This window comes from Mus musculus, chromosome 1 (genome assembly GCF_000001635.26).
Source record: "Mus musculus strain C57BL/6J chromosome 1, GRCm38.p6 C57BL/6J".
NCBI lineage: Eukaryota > Metazoa > Chordata > Mammalia > Rodentia > Muridae > Mus > Mus musculus.
This window is the reverse complement of record NC_000067.6, coordinates 69427824-69445742: the sequence shown is the minus strand read 5'-3', so window position 1 is coordinate 69445742 and position 17919 is coordinate 69427824. Positions and strand designations below refer to the sequence as shown.

Sequence of the window (17919 nt, the reverse complement as noted above, 5' to 3'; positions counted from 1 at the left end):
TATTCCTGAAGTGTGTTTCTTGAGCTGGCAAGAGAGGTTAACAAGAGGCTGAAGAGATGGTTCAGGGGGGAAGAGCGGTTGGTGCTCTTCGTTTTCTTTCCCCCAACACCCACATGGCAGCTCACATCCACCTGTAACTCTAGCCCCAGGGGGCCCACAGGGGCTGCACACACACGCTGCACACGCATTGCACGTACATACCTGCAGGCATAACATCAAATGCATACATTATTAAAATAAAGAAGATGGCTTAGCAGGTAAAACCATTGCCCCTGCAAAGCCTGTGACCTTCGTTAGAGGCTCAGAAACCGAGGCTGAAAGAGAGCACCTGAAGCCTCGGGAGCTGCTCCGCATGCGCACACATCTTTGCTCCGCATGCGCACACATCTTTGGATCAGAATTTGCACAAGCACCAGCCTGCCAGTCATGGAGATGGAATGGTTCTATGGGTTATTTACTCCCTCTCTGCAGGAGTCCAGACTTCTCCTGAACACACTTAACACTAAAAGGTTAGCCTTGTGAGTTTCTGGACTGAATGGGAATTAACCCATTGTTGACTTTTAATATTCCATCACGTTTGATTCTTTATCATGCTTGCTTTTCTTCTGTGACCACTGAGGAGTGGAGATTTTCACTTCCTTGGTAAGGCTCGCCTTCAGTCAATCACTCTCTTCTGAAAAATGACCTGAGGCTCCTTGTACATAAACATCGAAACCAAACAGACATATCATCGCTGTGTTTCTAACCCTAGAGACACTTAGCATGGGTGTGGGTTTGCATAGCAGGGAAACTAGTATTGACCTAGTTCAAATGCTAATTAGAATATTGAGAAAAAACTCAAGGATAATACTGCTGTGGTGCAAAGGTCTCTCTCTGTGTGTGTGTGTGTGTGTGTGTAAAATATAGGGTTGTGTATGTACGTTATGTGCTTCTATAGCTTCTGTGACTCATGAATTATTTAACAGTGGACACAAAGCTCAGTCTGAAAACAATTAAAAAAACAGTTTCATTGAATGGATAGGGAAAATTCTTCCCTGTTCTCATGGAAGGAGGTGACTCACTGTCCCGGTGGCTGAAGGTGCCCAGTCTTCCTGTTATTTCCTCTACCTTTAGAACAGGGCCTGAGACACCTTACGAAGTCACCATTCATATGGTATCTCCAGAGTCTGAGACTCACAGGGTGAACAGTGGTATAAAATAAGCCTGGGTGTCTGTGGACATGGGCTGAGTCGACGGGGGACAGGGGTTGAAGGCAGGGAGAATAGACTCTGCTCGTCACGATGGCTTCTATGAACTTTACGGTTTGAAACCAACCAGTATCCTCAGAGCTCCCAGGGACGAAACCACCAACCATAGAGTACACATGGAGGGACTCTAGCTGCATATGTAGCTGAGAATGGCCTAGTTGGTCATCAGTGGGAGGAGAGGCCCTTGGTCCTGTGAAGGTTCTATGCCCTAGTATAGGGGAATGCCAGGGCCAGGAAGAGGGAGTGAGTGCGTTGGTGAGCAGGGGGGAGGGGGGTGGGGAGGGGAGAGGAGGTCTTCGGAGGGGAAACGAGGAAAGGGGATAATATTTGTAATGTAAATTAAAGGAAATATCTAATAATAAAAAACCAAAACCAAACAAACAAAAACAAAAACGAAGAAAAGGAAACAAGCAAACAGAAAAAAATATATTCAAGGGAACTGCTAGACCTGCATTCCAGCTTCCAATTCACAAGTCAGACACCAGAGAGACGGGACAGCTCAGTACTGAAAGGGCAGGAGCTCCCAGTTAACGGATGAACAGTAAAATACGGCACCAGCTTTGTGTTTAACTCATCTTTGGCAATCCTGGCTTAACAGGAACTGTGTAGCAGTGAAATATAAGAGTGAGAAAAAGGACCATCATTTTTCTCTTTGCTCCTCTGAATAATTTTGTTTTGATTGTTGAAGTTTCTGGTGTCCTTGCGCTCTGATCCAATTGAACACCTTTGCTTGCTCACTGTCCCAACGAGGAAGCTGCTGAGCTGCAAATTCTCGAGAGGGAGATTCAGAAGAAACAGGAATTGCAGCTAATCCTTTCCCAGGTCACACCTAGCACAGGTCCCTGCTGATAGGGAAGTCAGTTTGATTTCAAACATAAACATGCATTTTACAACGTGTTCAAGGGAGCAGCCCAGAAAAGACAGAAGTCCACGTCCATGTAAAAAGATCAACAGCCTGCAAAGATACCTTCTTGGGTAAAGCAGGGCTCCTGCCGCCATGCCCGGTGACCTCAGTTGCTTCCTCAGAGCCTACATGGTGAACGCAGAGAAACAACTCTCACAGGTTGCCTTCTGAGCAGCATGCATGTATGTACTCCACTCCCATTAAGTTAAACAAACAAATAAGAACTTATTTTTAGAAGATCAAGTAGTGGGCTAGAGCGGTGACTCAATGGTTAAAAGCCTTGCTGCTCTCCTGGAGGACCCATATGGCAGCGTACAAGTACAAGAGCGAATCTGTGACTTCTTCCTGGTCTCCATATGTACTGCATGTATGTGCTACACAGCTATACATGCAGGTAAAACCCCTACACACATTGAATAAAATTAAATAAAGCTGGAGCTGGAGAGATGGCTCAGCAGTTAAGAGCACTCTGGCTGCTCTTCCGGAGGACCCAAGTTCAATTCTCAGCACCTACAACTCACTACTGTCTGTAACTTCAATTCCAGGGGATCTGACAGGCTCACACAGACATGTATACAAGCAAAACACCAATGCACATGTAAATAAAAATGAACAATTTCAATAAATAAAACTTAAAAACTAAATAAGCATTAAAAAGGATCAAGTAGAAATAGTATTTTAAATACCTCAGTGGGTGCTTGAATATTTCTGTTATAGTACTAGGAATATAAACAGATAAACTGTTATTTTGGATATTTTGTGGAGATAAGCACACACACACACACACACACACACAAGTGTACACATACATGTGAATACACATGTACAAATACATACAAACACATACACACAGACACATACACACAATACAAAAGAAATGTGCTACCTTCTGAAGAACTTTGAAGGATTGAATACATTAATGAATAGAACAGATACTGAAAGAGAGAAATATGTAGCAAGCAGCAATTCTCAAACCTAAAACTATTTTTGTAGTACAAAATAATGTCTGTTTTAAGGAAAGCAAGCTGGTTATTGCTGGCATAAAACAAAATTTCCCTTGAAGCTCTGCCTAAGCTTTCTGGGGTGGTGATCAAGGTCTTAAAATCTTGATGCAAAGTTCAGTTGTGTTGTGTGTGTGTGTTTGTATGTGTGTGTGTATGTGTTTGTGTATATTAGTACGTGTGCATTTGCGTGTATGTATACGCTTGTGTATGTGTGTGTACATGTGTGTTTGTGGTATATGTGCAGGTGTACACATGTTGAGGTCACATGAGGACATTGATGGTTCTGTCTATCACTTTCTTCTCTGTTCCCTCGGGTCTCACAGTGAACCTGGAGCTAGGCTGGCAGCCAACAAAGCTCTGGTATCCTCCTGTCTTCACCTGTGAAGGTGCTGAGATCACAGTTGCCTAGTTTTTGGTTCCTGTGTGCAGGGGATCTGAATTCAAGTTGTTATACTTTGAAGCAAGCATTCACACCCATTGAACAGCCTCTCCAAACCAGGATTCCTGTTTCTTTACTCGTAGTCATTTGTCAGTCTAACATTTATGCTGTCATGTATCCTGATGGCCCAGTCCTACGTCAGTGGAGGGCAGTGACATCAAAGAGAAGAATCCCAGTGGAATTTTCCAGAGAGAAGTACTAACAGCACAGATCTGAGACCCCTGTTAGATAGTCAGACAACATCTTTTTATGTCTCCAATGGACACATGGCTTTGAGCAAAGTCCCCATCAGGAACTCACCTCATCTTCTTAGTGCAGAATCTTCCTGATTTCCAAACAGCCCTCTCTATCCCCAGCCCATCTCAATTTGGACTCTTGTGTTTCTCCTGCCCCATGTGCCAACCCCACTGGCCTTCCATGTCAATTCCAATAGATGTGGATCTATTTTGGTCTGAGCCGCACTTTAGCCAGGGAGTTTATTCCTGTCTGCTTTGTGTAACCTTCCGGTGAGAAGTCCTGCCTCTTTCTGTGCATGGGAATCTCCCCAGCTCCCTCACTAGCAGACAAGTTTAGAAGAAACCACAGCATAGCAACTTCAGCAAGCTGTTAGCTATTGCCGACTGTAGGAATATTAAGAGAACATGTTAATAAGTCAAGCAATGGATATCAGAGGACACCATCAAACGTTTTAAATAACTGGCCCTTAAACAAACAAACAAACAAACAAACAAACAAACTCAGAAGCTTACAGAGCATCTAAGGAGGGGAGTAATAAAAATAATAAGCCAAGAAGGATGGAAACTACACGCTCCCTCTCAGATTGGGTCTCTAGAATGTGAGAAAAATGAGAAGAGATGTGTCATAAGGCAGGAAAACTGCAAAGGAAATAGGCTGTTTCATAACCTTAGTCATAGTCTCCGGAATCACAATTCAAGGAGAACATTTCTTCCCACCTTATGGATCTTTCCCTTCTGTTGACTTGAGTCTTCCTTGACAACCAAGCAGACAAGCACCCTGGCACAGGCGGTTGGTACAGGCGGCATGATGCAGCCCATCCGACGTGTTGAACACGCCCCATGGCAACCAGCAGTCTGATTCAGGGCAGGATAAGGAGAGTTCAGTGCACAATGTGGTGCTTAGGGAGGTGATCTGGAAGCATTAGACACACAGCATTGGCAGAAACTGTTCTGTGAATGTGTCAGTAGGTATCTCAAGCACACGAAAAACCAGATTTACGGCCCCATGGAGTCAAGATTATTTTTATTATTTTTATTCCTAAAGTATTTCCTATTGTATAGTAGACAAATATTATCCCTGTTTTTCAGCAGTAGAAACTGAAATGTTAAAGGGTTAGGCAACATTCACAGAGCTCCACGGTGAGTCACTTTCTGAAGCAGGAAGGAAATGTGCGCCTCCAATTCCCTTGTCCCTGATCTGACCAGCCGAGAAGTCAGTTAACACTCTTTACTAAAGTGGGTTTTTTCTTTATTTCCTCGCACGAGACACTGAAAAGATTTTTCTGATACTTAAAAATCATAAAATGAGGTACAGGCTAAGGAGCTGTAGCATCCGTCAGTAACATGAATTCATGCGGTTGGTTGTATGGAACATTGGTTGAATAGAAAAGGCAAACATCTCCAGCCTTAACTTGTAGAGCCTATACCTTGAAAATGTGCACATATTATCTCTTTGCTTCCTGAAATACAGGAACACTGTTCCCCACAGCAGATTTCAGCAGTTGTATGAAAACATTTTGTAATGTGCTTTGGATTGGATGGCTTGAATTACTGAGTATAAATTTTTAAATTGATATTATTTTTTTTTTGCCTTATCGTAGAACTTTACGAAAAGTCTCTAAGACCTTTGACTAATTTTTTTTTAAAGTTTGAAAACTTATATTTAAAAACAACATCGAGTATAAAGCATCACACCACAAATTTGACCAGATCCAAAGGCTGTACAACGCGATGAACTAACTACTCAGTTAGAATTCCCATTCACAGCAAGCTGTGGTGCTTCAAGGTGAATATTACACTTTATATCCAAAGTACTTAGATATACTTAGAATAAACCAATTTAATGGACTAATATATCCCAGAAGAGTATTTTAAGGGCTGGGGAGATAGTTCAATAGCTCAGGCACTTACTACACAGTATGAGGACATGAGTTCAAATCCCTAGCATCCATGCAAATACTGAGTGGGTAGAGCAGACTCTTTGTAACTTCAGTGCTCTGAAGACATAGGGGATTTCTGGGGCAAGTTACCTGGCTAGACTAGCCTAATTATCAAGCTCTGGTCCAAGTGACAGACCCCCTTTCAAACATGTTAGAAAAGAGTACTTTAGTCCTAAGTACTTAGCTCATGCCAGTCTTTGTGACATCCAGTCTTTGTGGCATCCAGTCTTTGTGACATCCAGTCTTTGTGGCATCCAGTCACTTCAGTACTCTTAGGGTGGAAGTGAGCCACCTTGTTAGCCAACTCTGTTAAGTTTACAGCATATGACTCCTTAATCCCACTGGCGTCCGTTCCATATTTTCTGTCTCCATTATCTTTAATTACATCTTTTTTAAAGCCTTGTCAGAAACCCCAACCTGGGCTCCTTAGTATAACTGGAATTTTGCTTTGTGTAGGATTTGTCTTTGAAAGGCAATTTATTAGCTAATGGGGAAGAACGACAGACACTGAAGCCTAGTGGATTTCAGGTTTAGTTACTGTTCACTAGAGGACTCCAGAATCCAAATACTGGTTTGAAAAATCGATACTGTGGGTCCCCAACTTCTAAGACTTCTGTCTCTACCCTGTTCTATGTGGACACACCGTCAAATAAAACACCCCAGAAGCCTCACTTTAAGACTTACTAGTTTGTGAAATCTCAAAATCTTTCAGCCTGCCTCAGTTGTACCTACAGGAAATCAGGATGGAGTGACTATGTTTGCATCAGTTGAGACCAACATTCAATTGTATTTAGAGGAGACAGTGCCCAGAAAGAGAACCTGCCCAAGTGCCAAGTTTCCCACCATCTCACCATCAAGCTAGGGGTGCTAGCTTCTGGATTTGGGTTTAGAGTTGAGTGGCCTGTGCAAGTCGGTGTTTTTACTTTATATGTCTTTACTTTATAGAAAAAGGAACAGAAAAGCACCAGCAGACAAAATGTCATTCTCGACTATATAAGCACATTTTGGTAGATCTTGACTTTGGGTCCCTTTTATTTTTAAAAGATGAGCACTGTCTGTGTTTGGGAGCTGTACTTGCACCCCTAAAAGATGTTGTCTATGTGACACATTGAATGGCCAGGTGGTTTAAAGCAGTTCCTATGGAACTTTCCAAGAACAAGCCACACTCCCCTGAACATTAACTCAGGGACTATCTTCAGTGACTCCCTATCAGCTGTAAAATAAACAAACTAATTAGTTAATTAACTGAACAACAGCTCTTTTAAAGAGGCATTAGAGATGATAATGAGAAGTATACAGAAAGCATAATATGTATGTTGAAAGTTAGCACCTCCTTAAGAAAGCAAACCAGTTTGTTAATATCGTCTTGTTATCTCTCCATATGCTTCTTTCTAAAGAGGAAGAAAACGCTGTGTGCCATCTATTCCCACTATGAGTACAGACAGGCTGCAAATCCTTAACCAGGGGAAATACAAGGCTCCTGTAAACTCTATTCCGCCAGCGAGGGAGACCTAGACTTACCTGAGGTGTGCTTCTGTTTAAGACACCTTATTTAGTTTAGTTGATTCATTAGCCTTGCACAAATAGCCAATAGCACTACCACTCATGGGTGAAAAAGGCTTATCTAGTAGGTGTATTTTCTTCTTGAGGCACATCTTAGATGTCTTGCATATAGAACCCTTAGACAGAACGTCAAAATGATGCCCTGGGTTGTTTTTTAAGCAATAAACCATGTTTTATTAAAAGGGGGCAGGGCACTTGCTTATAGTGTGAGATCTCAAACAAAGAGGTGGAGTGTGGCTTTCCCTTGTCCTGCTGGAACTTCAAACCTGTTGCCATTTGTGCTTGCTGGTGAATAAATTCAAAATGTTCTGAGTATGGAGTCTGACGTTACGAATAAATGTTAGTAAGCAGATTGAGTTCACAAAGACGTATCGACAAAGAGAGTCGGTAGGGCTAGCTAGCTAGTTCAGAGGGTAAGAGTGCTCACTGCACAAACATGAGGACCAGAGTTCAAATCTCCAGCACCGATATGAAAAGCTGGGCGTGGCTGCGCATGCCTGTAAAGCAAACATTGCAGAGAGGAGGCAGTCGGATCCCGAGAGCTTCCTAGCCAGTCAGTCTAACCAAAGTAGTGAGCTTCTGGTTCAGTGACAGGTCCTGTCTCAAGGCAATAAACTGAGCATGAGTAAATGAAGGCTACTAGGACCCTCTGCCTCCCCTCTGCCTGTGCTCACAGGGGCATGAACCTGCACACTCACATACATGCTATAGGGTGGGGCAGGACAGGACAGGGCAGGGCCGAGGGAGCGAGGAAGGAAGGGAGACAAGGAAGAAGGAAGGAGGGAAGACCAATACATAATATACAAAGGACAAAACAAACACGAAAAGAATTTTAATCCTGTGCCCACTGATATCCCCATGGGATACAGCGGGGGTTCAGTAGACCCAGGTCTTACACCGGGAAGCTCAGTGGTCAGTTACTAGCGCAATCATCCACTTAGATTCGAGCCATGCCATTTGGAAGCCACTGAGGCATTTTTGATGATAGTTCTGAGGCGAAGTCAACCCAAGTGTAAGAAATTGAAAATTACTGTGTCACAAAATTAAATCAGTCCGAGGGATAACAACTTAAAATGAATGTTAGTAACAACATATGATAGTAGGTCCAAAATTGGAAAGGAGTAGGAATTGGAAGATGCTTTTGCACGCATGCCAGCTTTTCATTTCAGCGTAACTGTTGCTATAATATCCTCCCACTAACTTTTTCATATGAAGTGCTATAATCCCACGCAGTCCACATGATGCTCTGTGCTATTAAGTGAAGTGACAGAAAAATAAGCGAGAGAACAGCAGGGTTATAGCTCCCAAAGACTTGGAATCCATATCTAGAAAACACGTGGTACAAATCACAGAATACAGAAGTTCGGAGCACGCTAAGTGTCTAGGAGTTGATACATGGTGAATAAACTTCACAATGCCCTCTCATTATCAGTGGGCTTGTATCTCATTTAAAGTCCACGCAAAATGATTGCTGTGGTGTATCGTGTATTGGGGTGTTTTATAGTCTACGGGTTATAGCATGTTTGGTTTCCCGGGAAGAGTTTAAGTTTCAAAAGATACAAATAGAAATGTGTATTGACAAGTACAGGAAATATGATGTTATTAATGCTGTTGTACAGGCAGAAGCTGATTTTTATGCAGGCAAAAAAGAGAATGTTTAAAATAGTTCAGATTAACAGCAGGATTGTGGACCCCTCTGAATGGCAGAAGACCTCACAGAGATCTGGATATGCCCAAGCCTGTGAAGTCTGAAGTTCAAGGAATTCAATTCCATGTATAGCAAAGCCATCTCTCTCACAATTTTCTAACCAGCGAACATTGCGTGGGAAATTGGTTCCATATGGTTTCAAGTCATTTATGCAACTTGAATAATTAAAATATTCGTTGGTAAGAGCCGCCTGGTGTCTTTAGAGTCAGGAAATTATCTTATGCCAAAAGTAGACAAACTCAAAAACCCAAAGGTCAAGTTAAGTTTGAAATTTCACATTCCAAAATGCAATTATCCTAACAAAAATTGCTCTATATTCCCCTCTTATCACACAGTAGAGAAGTGAAAAGCCCCTTTATTCTTGGGCAACGTAGTTACTCGTTTTCATACTTGAAGAGGGTCTGCTTATATATCTTTCCTTTGCTAAATCTACAGCTAAATATTACTGGAAAACTTCCTAGAGCAGTAATGACATTTTCAATAAAGTTCTGTCAGCTGTTTTTAGAATAATAAATACATTTTCTTTCAATATATCTAAATATTTCTACTAGGAGTTGCAATCATAATTCCCATTTTGTAGATTTTTGAATCAAGGGCTTCATATATTAGGTAGCCCAAGAGAGCATATTCTAACTGAGTAGACTGCCTTTAATGCTTTAGACACGCTTACTGTTTGGCAGGCATTAAGGAGCCAGAAAATAACATTAGTCCCAGTGAAAAATTGTACAAAGCCACAGTTAATCTATGTACTTCTGGAAAAAGAGATTTGAGTAAAATATAATAAGGAGGACAGCTGAAAATTTGACAGTGTTTTTCTTGCTCATCGATAAATTTGAGTTGAAGACCTGTATTCAAATTCTGACTCTCCCATGCATAGCTAGCTCTTTCTATGACTTTAAGCAAGTTGTTTGATCTGAGTTTCCATTCTTCTTCTCTAAAGGGTTTTACATTGAAAACTAGGGGTTGGGAGATGCTTGGTATGTCAACCTGAAATAAGTCCCCAGAGCCCATGTAAAAAGAGCTGGCTGCTGGTGTATGCTTACTATCCTAGTACTGGTGAGGCAGAAACTGTCGGGTCCCTGGGTCTGACCTAGTCTATCTAAAGGGTTCCAGGCCAACATGTGCCCTTGTTGCATAAAGATGGATTCTACTTGAGGAATGAAATTCAAGGTTATCTTCTGGCTTCTACATGCCCACATATGCAGAAGCACCCATAGAAATGGAAAGGTACTATATAAATTAATAATAATATAATAATAATAATAATAATAATAGCAGGAATTATACAGAAAAAATAACGATGTATCCCCACTTCTAATGAAACTGGAAATAAATGAACCAATTTTATTATTTATTTTATCTGTTTGGTATTAGAAATGTTTTTCTCATCCTCATTGTAACATAAAATTTTACAGAGTACTAAACCATTATAAGAATTATTTTTTAAAAAAATTACAAGCCGGGCGTGGTGGCACACACCTTTAATTGCAGCACTCGGGAGGCAGAGGCAGGTGGATTTCTGAGTTTGAGGCTAGCCTGGTCTACAAAGGGAGTTCCAGGACAGCCAGGGCTACACAGAGAAACCCTGCCTCAAAAAACCAAAAAAAAAAAAAAACAAAAAAAAAAAAAACAAATTCTCTATAACCACATTTTTTGCACAATATTTGAAAAAAGAAACAAAATAATAATAGCCCTTGATTTGTCTTATTCACTCTAGGTTTAAAAGCTTTTTTAATGTCTTGGAAAACTAAGTAAGTGGACAAGATGGGGAATATCCTTTCAAATATGGGGCTCCTTCAAGAAAAAAAAGGGGGCTGTGGGGTGAGAAAAAAACCCCATTGGGCTGGAAACAAGTTGATACCTGCTGGTACAATCCATCGCAGTCGCCTTTTGCTGTGAATATTGTATGCATGCTATAATTAAAAATGGATTTAAAAGAAGTAGGGCAGTGCATCCCAGATTGCTGCTGTCCTTCACCTTCCAGAACAAGAACGCCTGGTGTTAAATTTAGCCAATGGCCCTCAGCTAAGCCAAAGCCATCTAGCCACGCTTTGACAATGGATAGACAGTTAGTTTCTCTCTTGGAGATGTTTCTAGTAAATCAGAAGAAGGAAGTTGTATTGTTTTTAACATCGAGATATCCTGAGTAGCTAAGATATTCAGTGTATTCTTTCCTCCCAGTGAGATGCCTGGAACACCCAGTATGGGCAATTCTGAATATACCAGGCTCTTTTATGTGCTTGTACGACCTTTCACTATGATATTTTGCTAACTCAATGACTACATGACACTGCACAGGGGCCCTGCTAAATCGTATGCCCTTGCCATGGAACCTTCTTTCTCCCGCCAAGGAAGTGCTAAGCTTTCCCCCAGGTGAGAAGGCTGCTTCTCTGCTTATTGCCCTTCCCCTTTTTAAAAGAAATACTGAGTTCCATTGTGTTTACCCAGAAACCGGGCTTTGTGGCAATTAAGAGATTCCTAAGCGGCAGAGGCTAACTTACCAGTAGAGCTGGATTCCAGCTTTCCATGGTAACACCCAACTTCCCTTCCTTAGCCACCTCCTTCGAGTCACCCAGACAATTCTAATCCTACCCCTGTGGTTACTCTGAAAGCCATCCAGTTTGGTTATCAGAAAGGATCTGTCTTAAGCAAATATTTGCCAGTCTGTTTTACTCTTCTGGGGAGAGAGAGCAAAGGAAAGACTGGATTCATTTAATCCCTTTTGATCACACGATGTGGATGATGAGAGGGTAGTCAGGACTACCAGTACCGGAGCCCAGCCTGCAAGGAGCCTGGCCCTTCATTGACTAGATGATCTATGATCACAGACCTCAAGGGACTTGATGGACGACTCATCACCAGGGTGACTATCACCTCTCCTTGCCACCCAGGACACATCCCTTTCTCTGCATGGCAGGAATCCAGGAACATTCCATGAGGGTGACAGCATTGTCTTTTTTGCAATAATAGGCCTTACCTTTTTCTTGGTTCCATGAACTCTTTAAATGTCAAAGTGATTCACACGGAAGGAAGGGACTTATCCTACCTTTCTCACTGAAGAGCTCGAAGATTCAAGATCTCTCATGAAATGAAGCCAGGTTATCTTCTGGATAATCAGGCAGTACATGTTTATCTTCCCCGCACACCAGCCTGAACACAGCCAGCCAGTCTCTCAGAGAAAAAGAAAAGGGATAGATAGGAATAGAAGATTTTTCTATACTCCTTACATTTCTACACACTTCAGGTACCCTGAATGACTATGAAGACTGAAGAAAACCTTTCTCCAAATTTAACTAAATGTCCAACAAATATCGGCCTCCCACCAAAATCTGAACTAAGCTACTTTTCAACAAGAGAGGCCAGGTCAGAATGAACACATCTGTAAACTAATGAAAAAGAAGCTCAAGACTTTGACTCCAGAGGAAAAAAAAACCCTACTGTACATTTAAAATTCATGTATGTATTTATTGAGTTGCTTTTCTGCTGTATAGTAGAGCAGGATTCTAATCCCTCCTTCCCCACCTATGTCTCACTGACAAGTGACCAGTCAGGGATGAAATCCTGCTAACACATCTTAAAGACCCTCTTTTAACAGGACTCACACGTATCTACTGCCTCATTTTCCTCTTGTGCAGAAACCTTGGAGATTTGGAATATACTAGAAACTCATGAAGCCATGCTCTTTTTGTGTCTACTTAAGCTTCAACTTACTCCAACCAGACTTTTGTCCCCACATCTCCAATTAAATGACTAACTAATCCTGCCAGAATCATGAAGAGTCTCTGGGGCTCAATGCAGATATCAGTTCTTAATCTGGTAGCAGCATAAACAGATTTAGTCAACCTGTGAGTAGCGTTTTAAACAATTGCATCTAAAAGTTGTCTGGACTGTAACCGTGGCCACTCTTCTAGGAGCCCCCATGTTAATCTCCCCCTATCATCTGATGATCCCCAAGTCTACTTCATCTACCTCTTCGATCCAGACTTGATACTTAGTTGAAGCAAGAATAGATGAACCAATTAATTTTCACACCCAATCTTAGGTGTTCTAACAAGAAAACTTATTAAGAATGAGGGAGAAACAGCATCTGCTTGACTTTGCTCATCTAACTGCCTGTGGTAATATTTTCTTCTTAACAACCTTACTGATACGATTTTGAAATATGTTTTTTTTTTCCTTTTCAAGTTTTTTTTTTTAATTGAAGATTATCAAGCACTGAAGTTTTAACCTCGGCTTTAGAAGGGTGAGAGCAGAACCTGTTCTACCATGCGGATTCCATGACAAATTTGATCAATGAAAAGAATCCTTTCTGTGCATGTGTATATGAAAAAGTGTGCGTATGCGTGTACCTGTATGCACTCGTGTGCACGCGCACGTGTGTGCATGTGTGTGTGGGGGTGTGTGTGTGGGGGTGTGTGTATGTGTGCACGAGTGTGCGCATGTGTACATGTGTGTGTGTGTGTGTATGTATGTGTGCATGCGTGTGTACATGTGTGTGTTCTATTAGCATTTGTTTTGCAGGTGTACATGATTTGAGGGGCATCTCAGGTGTCCTCATGCCTTCCCTTAGTCTGTTGAGATTGTCTTGATCCTGGAGCCCAGCTGACAGTTTCCAAGATCTAGCCATTTGTTATCTCTGCCCCCACGGTGCTGGGGGTACAAATATACATGTGACCATACTCAGCCTTTTTTGTTTTGTTTTGTTTTTTGTTTTTCCAGACAGGGTTTCTCTGTGTACACTCAGCCTTTTGTATGGGTGCTGGAGATTTGAACTCAGACCATTATGCTAACCCTTTTATAAATCGAAACATCTTCCTAGCCCCAGAATCTCAATCTCTCTCTCTCTCTCTCTCTCTCTCTCTCTCTCTCTCTCTCTCTCTCTCTCTCTGTGTGTGTGTTTCATTTTCTTTTTCAAGATATGACCAGACTCCTCTGTTGCCCAGGCTATCCTGGAACCCGTTATAGGTCCCAGACTAACTTTGAACATATAGTGACTCTTTTTACTCAACCTTCTGAGTACTGGGATTATAGGTGACACCTATCTTATAAAAGAACTGATTAAAAAGATTTACTTCATGTATGTGTGTGCGTTGAGTATGTGTTTGAATGTATGTCACTTGAGTGAGGGTGCCCTCAGAGACCAGAAGCAGATGATGAATTCCCTGGGGTTGTGAGCCTCCTGATGTAGGTACAGGGAACTGAACATGTGGGCCTTTCAGAAGAGCAGAAAGTTCTCTTAACCACTTACCCATCTCTCCAGCCCCTGAAAAGAATACTTGACATCAGCCACTGCCGATCATTAATCTGCATCTCCGTTCTCAAGTAACTATAGTGAGTAAAATCTTTTCTTCACATTTGCCTTCTGTCTCGTTCTTGCCTCTTAGGCCTGCTCATTCCGCTTTGGGCTCAGCTCTGAGCTCCGATTATTGACCTGTATTTTCATGACCAGGAAGCATTATGCCCAGCAGGTTCTTAGCCTGTCTGATCCTGTCCCATGCTTGGTAACCAAGTCCTACCTTACTGATTGTGGTCTGTTTAACTCCATGCTTCCTGGTTCTTAACCTTGGCTACAAAAAAGGATTATGAAATATTCTTAATAATCTTTATCTAGGACGCTAGTTTCCTGTAATAAGAGGACCCTGACAGTAAGAATTTAATTTCTGCATGAATGCAAAATGAAACCATCAGCTAGATTTGCACTCTGCATGTTCTTCCTATGTGTATGCAAATGGTTAAACCCATGAGCTTTTTAAATAGTTACCTTTGACAACGGTTCCCTCCCTTTGTCATGTGACATTTACAACTGACCCGGAGTGCCTGAGACTGGCATTGCTAATCCCTGCTTTGAAGAGAATTGTCTTCTGGCTTAAACTGCCTTTATTTCTCAGTTAAGAATGAGATCATTGGAAGCTTGTGAGGATACATAAATGGGGGCAGGGGGTGGGGGGTGGTTTGTGTTATTCCGTAGAGAACAATCTAGAGCAACAGGGTGGTGTGGTAAAAAGCTACTTTTAAAAACTGTAATGTTATTTGCTATCTCAATAAACAATAGAATTAAATAGGGGAGAAGAGAAGCAGGAACAGAGAGAAGGGAGGGGAGTTGAAAGAGAGGGAAGGGAAAGGAGGGAAGGAAGGGAAGAGAAGGGAAAGGGGAGAGGAAGGGAAAAAGGGGGAAGGGGAGGAGACAGAGGGGAAGAGTGGAGGCAGGATTCATGTCAAATAAGATGCACTAATCAAATATTTCACATAGTGTGGGAATTTATTTGGAAAATTTAGTATTCTTCCTGCAGAGACAGCTCAATTCTAAGATGTTTTAGTCTAAATTACATCATTAAAATTAACTTGAATGTGTCACATGAAACACAAAAAGGCTTCAAGTAAGAGAAATTAATTAGGATCCCAAGGACTTTTAATATGATAAATAAATTACAACAGGCCTGGAGTTCAAGTCTACTTCATGACGATGTTTTCAAAAGGGTATGCTTTATTGTGATCATTTAAAAATAATGGAGTAGTTATTCTTTTCTTACTGCCTCTGTCTGCCAGTAAACAAAACACCTTCTCTTAGCTATTTGTGTGCATATTTCCACATAGGAAGAACACAGTCCTATAACTTATCTTCTCAGACCTTAGAGTAATTTAGGAACACTACATTTATGTTAATTTATAAATATTAATGTCAGTGAGAACAGAAGAGTTTCTGACTTCAAGGAAAAAAAACCAATATTTTTACCATCGTCTTCTAGAAAGATTGGCACAAAACAAAAGCTCTCATTGTACATAGCTCCCCTGGATGCCTGAAGATCAGAATCCTCAGAAGAGAGGCCAGCATTTGACTCAGCAGAAAGACTGATCCCTGCTGCCGGATCCTCCCACTTGGAATAATGTTCCAGACAGTTGGTACTACCACTCCCTCTGCAGAATAAATACATGAATTCTGATTTAATTATGCGTCAATCATTCCTTAACTCGAAATTCCCAGAAGTGAATGGTAGAAAGTCTTTGAGAGTCAATTTACAAGAGCCAAAGATTAGTCTTTATGGTTTAATTCTCGGAAAACACCCTGTGCCTAACACTTCACATGCATAGCCCAGGGTGGTCCCTAGTCTGGACAACAAGGTTGTGAAAGAGAATGTAGTTGGGGGAACATGTACCCCCAAAGCGTCTACATGCTACTTCTTTTAGCCTTTAGATATTCATTTCAGAGGGCTGGCTTAAGCTTTGCGATAAAGAGGAAATGCTAGCATGGTAAAGCTTAAGAAAAGCCTCCAAGTTTAGTGGTGTAGGTGACAGTTGAATCATGAGCTGCAGACTGTATTGCTAAGTCCTATGACTGGTATTCACGGACTTGTCTTTCTATGAATTCTTCCTCTGTCTTGAAATGACTGTCCATAGTTCACATGCAACTAAAAGAACCTACCTAGGCTTTAGGTGATATGAGATTAACCACGTGATTCCTCAGGGATACGGTGACCCTGTCCCAAACAGACTGACATACTTACGACATGGATTTTTATACCACTACTGTCGTTCACAGTGTTTTGGGGTCCCCCACTTGGGGGGCGGGGTGCATATTCCTAGTACAGAGCTTCAGCAATCATGCGCTTGGATCAATCTGTCATCACAGGGCTGACACTCTGCAGCAAAAGAAAAGTTTAAAAACTCCATTTTCCTGGCTCTGGGACAACCTTAGGCTAAGGAAAGGAAGACAGGTAAGGTAAGGCCCCTGGGTCGTATATTTCTGAGAAAAGACAGAGGTTTATCAGATAAACACAAATCAGAGAAAGCTGAAATTATTTTGAGAGAGATACATTTTGGGAAGTTTTTGTAAGAACAACATAGAGGTCTGTCATCGGCAAGGTGTAAACCATTCATAATTACAATTTTCTGAGTGGTGACTCATTCCTCTTGGATAGACGAACACAAAAGCAATTAGTAGGGTGTGAATTATTTGGTTTCTAAGTGGCCTGACAGTTACGACAACTAAATTTAGATTTTTATCTACTCAGTGCTGATTCAATTAACATTTTTTTCCCTTAGAATCAGTGAGAAACTTTAAAAAAAAAGTAAAAAACCATTGAAAAGTACTTGTACATCCTATTCAAAGACAGGGAACGTAACAAAAAGATGTGTTTCTGGGACAGAGAAAAGGCTCAAGCTGGTGGCCAGAACCAGTGGGAAAAGCTGGATTTGGTGCTCTAGGGAAAGGGGCCAAATAAAAGAATCTTTGAAACAGACTGGTCAGCCACTCTAGCCAAATAGGTGAGCTCCAAGTTCAGTGAGAGAGAAAACAAGGCAGAAAATAGGTGAGCTCCAAGTTCAGTGAGAGAGAAAACAAGACAGATAGAAAGAGAGGAAGACACCTGATGTTGACCTCTGGTCTCTATATGTCTGTATGTGCACAAGGGTCTTCATACCTGCACACACACAAATGCATACAACACACACACACACACACACACACACACACACACACGGTTTTAATAAGAAGCCATTAGACAGGTTGTTTGGTCTGAGTTCACACAGTATAAATGTCGTATTTCCCATCTCATGGCAGAGTAGAGCGCCTCTTCTGATTGCACTGTGCCCGTTAGAAGCAGAGGACTGGTGAATTAGTTGCTCTGAATTCTGCCGAGATCACTCCACATACTCAAGGTTGTCTCATTTTCTCACACAAGCAAAATTTATAACCTGAATGCGCATACTGACTTGAGCAGAGACAACTGAGGACCATGAAGAGATTAAGAAATTAATCATATAACTGTGGTTTGTTTCTGTGATTTATCTGAGTGTTTACCTATGACAGCATGGGTGACAGAGAGAGGCTGCTTAAAAGTAATGTCTTGGGAATGAAATGAGCAGGATCTCCACGCAAACC

At 41.5% G+C, this 17919-nt stretch overlaps 1 long non-coding RNA gene across 5 annotated transcripts; it reads right to left on the bottom strand.

Annotated features, from left to right (window-relative positions):
- Positions 1-1652: 1652 nt before the first annotated feature.
- Positions 1653-14517, bottom strand: Gm28497. 5 transcript variants are annotated; one of them, XR_003947856.1, is made up of 5 exons: positions 14290-14517; positions 12088-12210; positions 2838-4743; positions 2215-2276; positions 1653-2092 (listed from the first exon to the last, which is right to left on the bottom strand). It is a non-coding gene; the product is annotated as a predicted gene 28497 (long non-coding RNA). The 5 variants fall into 5 exon arrangements; XR_865496.2 differs by having other exon boundaries at positions 1653-2276; positions 2838-2870; positions 4548-4743; XR_001778952.2 differs by having other exon boundaries at positions 1653-2276.
- Between the last annotated feature and the right edge of the window lie 3402 nt (positions 14518-17919).